Source organism: Rutidosis leptorrhynchoides, chromosome 9 (genome assembly GCF_046630445.1).
Source record: "Rutidosis leptorrhynchoides isolate AG116_Rl617_1_P2 chromosome 9, CSIRO_AGI_Rlap_v1, whole genome shotgun sequence".
NCBI classification, from domain to species: domain Eukaryota; kingdom Viridiplantae; phylum Streptophyta; class Magnoliopsida; order Asterales; family Asteraceae; genus Rutidosis; species Rutidosis leptorrhynchoides.
Window position 1 is genome coordinate 118651862 of NC_092341.1, and position 4842 is coordinate 118656703.

General features: G+C 32.9%; 1 non-coding gene across 1 annotated transcript; it reads left to right on the forward strand.

Moving 5' to 3' along the window:
• The first annotated feature begins 332 nt into the window (after positions 1-332).
• LOC139869525 (small nucleolar RNA R71) lies at positions 333-439 on the forward strand. Its single transcript, XR_011766133.1, has one exon. It is a non-coding gene; the product is annotated as a small nucleolar RNA R71 (small nucleolar RNA).
• Positions 440-4842: the final 4403 nt, after the last annotated feature.

The window sequence follows — 4842 nt, forward strand, 5'->3', positions numbered from 1 at the left end:
CTTTTATCAAATGTGGTCCTCCACACTGCTCACAACTAATTCGTATTGCGTGAATATCTTTAGTCATCTTTTCCATTCGTCTTTCGAAAGAATCTATCTTTGCGGAAATGGAATCAAAGTCATGGATAGAATCGGCTCTAGCTGCTTTAGATGATCTAACGATGTCTTTTTCTTGGTGCCACTCATGTGAGTGGGAAGCAGTGTTATCAATAATTTTGTAAGCTTCAGTTGCGGTTTTCTTCATGATGGAACCACCAGCTGCTATGTCGATGTCTTTTCGTGTAGTAATGTCACATCCTTGGTAGAATATTTGTACTATTTGATAAGTGTCTAAACCATGTTGAGGACATCCTCTCAACAACTTTCCAAATCTTGTCCACGCCTCATATAGTGTTTCATTTGGTTTTTGTGTGAACGTAACAATTTCTCCTTGAAGTCTCACAGCTTTAGATGCCGGAAAGAATTGTTTAAGAAAATTTTCAACTAAGACATCCCATGTATCAATCGCTTCTTCAGGTAACAATTCTAACCAATCTTTGGCTTCTCTCTTTAAAGTCCAGGGAAATAACATGAGATAGATCTGTTCATCCTCAACTTCTCTGATTTTGAATAGAGTACAAATTCTATCAAAGGTACGAAGATGTTCGTTTGGATCTTCCTTCGGCACACCACTAAATTGGCATTGATTAGTTACCATGTGTAGGATTTGTCCTTTGATTTCATAATCTGGCGCATTAATGTCTGGTTGAGTAATTGCGTGACCGTGGCCAGTGCATTTAGCTCTCATTCGATCTTCCATACTTAGAGGTTCCTGATTTTCCATGATTGAATTTGTTGAATCTGAATCACTAGAGGATTCTGAGTTAATGGTTTCTTCCTCGACAATCTCTGGATGAGTAACTTGTGGTTCAGGAGGAATGATTAGTGGTTCAGGATCTCTGAATTGTCCTTGAATATCCTCCGGGTTCTCAATTGTGAGGTTGGGTTCAAAAAATGGATTATTGGAAATTTGAATTGGAGTACTCGGTTGACTAGATGACGATTCTAAAGAAAAATCAACGACGACAATATTGGCTAGATGTCTTGATCGAGTTACAGGTGGTGAACGTATGAAAGGTGGTGAACGTTTTGCTCGGTGCATTCACTGAATATCCTATTAGTTATAAAGATAAAAATTATATAAGTTATCAAATTAATAGACTTTTCTGCTTTTGCCCACGTTTCGAATAGCCAAAAGATGCAGCAGGGAGCCAGGATCCTTTACGTCAGAAAATCCACAACTCAGTCGAAAACATGTGCTTGTTATTGTAGATGACTATACACGATTTACATGGATATTTCTTTTGAGGACTAAATCTGAAACCCGCACCGTTATCATTGAGTTCATCAAAAAGACTCAACGCTCTTTTAACAAACATGTTAAGAGCATCCGAACTGATAATGGGACGGAATTTAAGAATGACCTGCTTGATAGTTATTTAAAAGACCAAGGCATTGAACATCAGTTTTCTGCTGCACGAACCCCTCAACAGAATGGAGTAGTCGAACGACGTAATCGTACGTTGTGCGAGGCAGCTCAAATGATGCTTGCTTACTCCAAACTACCTCCAAAAATGTGGGGGGAGGCCATTTCAACTGCATGTTATACCCAAAATCGTTGTATCATTCATAAACGTTTTTACAAAACTTGATGTGTGCGAGGTGTAGTACGTAATACTATTAATTTTACTACGAAATACTATTAAATACGATAAAATTTTACACAAGTTATTTATTTATTTATTGAATGGAATATACCTAAACCTTGCTACAACACTTATAGGCAGTGTATCTAATCGTAGAGTAGTGTAGTTTTTAGTAAGTTCGATTCGTTCCACAGGAACTCAGCTAAGTCTAATGCTATATTTATTTTAAACTATATTTGTATAAAAATATATATAAGTAATATTATTATTATTATATGAAATGTCCTGTTCATATTGATTATAAACGTTCCATATTAATTGATTTCGTTGCGAGGTTTTGACCTCTATATGAGACGTTTTTCAAAGACTGCATTCATTTTTAAAACAACCATAACCTTTATTTTATCAATAAAGGTTTTAAAAGCATTACGTAGATTATCAAATAATGATAATCTAAAATATATTGTTTACACATGACCATTACATAATGGTTTACAATACAAATATATTACATCGACATATGTTTCTTGAATGCAGTTTTTACACAATATCATACAAACATGGACTCTAAATCTTGTCCTTATTTTAGTATGCAACAGCGGAAGCTCTTAGTATTCACCTGAGAATAAACATGCTTTAAACGTCAACAAAAATGTTGGTGAGTTATAGGTTTAACCTATATATATATATCAAATCGTAACAATAGACCACAAGATTTCATATTTCAATACACATCCCATACATAGAGATAAAAATCATTCATATGGTGAATACCTGGTAACCAACATTAACAAGATGCATATATAAGAATATCCCCATCATTCCGGGACACCCTTCGGATATGATATAAATTTCGAAGTACTAAAGCATCCGGTACTTTGGATGGGGTTTGTTAGGCCCAATAGATCTATCTTTAGGATTCACGTCAATTAGGGTGTCTGTTCCCTAATTCTTAGATTACCAGACTTAATAAAAAGGGGCATATTCGATTTTGATAATTCAACCATAGAATGTAGTTTCACGTACTTGTGTCTATTTTGTAAATCATTTATAAAACCTGCATGTATTCTCATCCCAAAAATATTAGATTTTAAAAGTGGGACTATAAGTCACTTTCACAGACATTTTCTTCCTCGGAAATAAGACTTGGCCACGGATTGATTCACGAACCTATACAAATATGTACATATATATCAAAGTATGAACAAAATATAATTACAACCATTTTTATTATGTTTTAAAGATTTGAGTGTATTAAGTCAGCTGTCCTCGTTAGTAACCTACAACTAGTTGTCCACAGTTAGATGTACAGAAATAAATCGATATATATCATCTTGAATCAATCCACGACCCAGTGTATACACGTCTCAGGCTAAATCACAACTCAAAGTATATATATTTTTGGAATCAACCTCAACCCTGTATAGCTAACTCCAACATTACTGCATATAGAGTGTCTATGGTTGTTCCAAATAATATATAACATGGGTCGATATGATATGTCAAAACATTTTCATACGTGTCTATGGTATCCAAAGATTACATAATATATTAGAATACATGTATAATACAATATAAGTTAGCTAGGATATGATTTGTATAGATTTGTTAAACATTTCCCGTAGCTAAAATGATCAAAAATATCCAATCTTGTTTCACCCATAACTTCTTCATTTTAAATCCGTTTTGAGTGAATCAAATTGCTATGGTTTCATATTGAACTCTAATTTAAGAATCCAAATAGAAAAAGTATAGGTTTATAGTCGGAAATTTAAGTTACATGTCAATTACTAAAGAGGTAGTCATTTCCGTCGAAAGAACGACATCTTGATGACCATTTTGAAAAACATACTTTCACTTTGAGTTTAACCAAAATTTTTGGATATAGTTTCATGTTCATATGAAAAATCATTTTCCCAGAAGAACAACTTTTAAATCAAAGTTTATCATAGTTTTTAATTATCCAAACCAAAACAGCCCTCGGTTACACTACGACGGCGTATATCCGATTTTATGGTGTTTATCGTGTTTCCAGGTTTTAAATCATTAAGTTAGCATATCATATAGATATAGAACATGTGTTTACTTGATTTTAAAAGTCAAGTTAGAAGGATTAACTTTTGTTTGCGAACAAGTTTAGAATTAACTAAACTATGTTCTAGTGATTACAAGTTTAAACCTTCGAATAAGATAGCTTTATATGTATGAATCGAATGATGTTATGAACATCATGACTACCTCAAGTTTTCTAGATAAAACTACTGGAAATGAGAAAAATGGATCTAGCTTCAAAGGATCCTTGGATGGCTTGAAAGTTCTTGAAGCAGAATCATGACACGAAAATAGTTCAAGTAAGATTTTCACTCGAAATAAGATTGTTATAGTTGTAGAAATTGAATCAAAGTTTGAATATGAATATTACCTTGAATTATAAAGATAACCTAATATAAATAACAAAAGTTCCTTGATCTTAGATGATTACTTGGAATGGATTAGAAAGCTTGGAAGTAGACTTGCAAACTTGGAAGTATTCTTGATTTTTATGAAACTGTACTTATGGAATTTATGAAGAACACTTAGAACTTGAAGATGGAACTTGAGAGAGATCAATTAGATGAAGAAAATTGAAGAATGAAGGTGTTTGTAGGTGTTTTTGGTCGTTGGTATATGGATTAGATATAAAGGATATGTAATTTTATTTTCATGTAAATAAGTCATGAATTATTACTAATATTTTTGTAATTTTATGAGATATTTCATGCTAGTTGCCAAATGATGGTTCCCACATGTGTTAGGTGACTCACATGGGCTACTAAAAACTGATCATTGGAGTGTATATACCAATAGTACATACATCTAAAAGCTGTGTATTGTACGAGTACGAATACTGGTGCATACGAGTAAAATTGTTGATGAAACTGAACGAGGATGTAATTGTAAGCATTTTTGTTAAGTAGAAGTACTTTGATATGTGTCTTAAAGTCTTTCAAAAGTGTAAGAATACATATCAAAACACAACATGTATATACATTCTAATGGAGTCGTTAAGTCTTCGTTAGTCGTTACATGTAAGTGTTGTTTTGAAACCTTTAAGTTAACGATCTCAATTAATGTTGTTAACCCAATGTTTATTATATCAAATAAGATGTTAAATTAT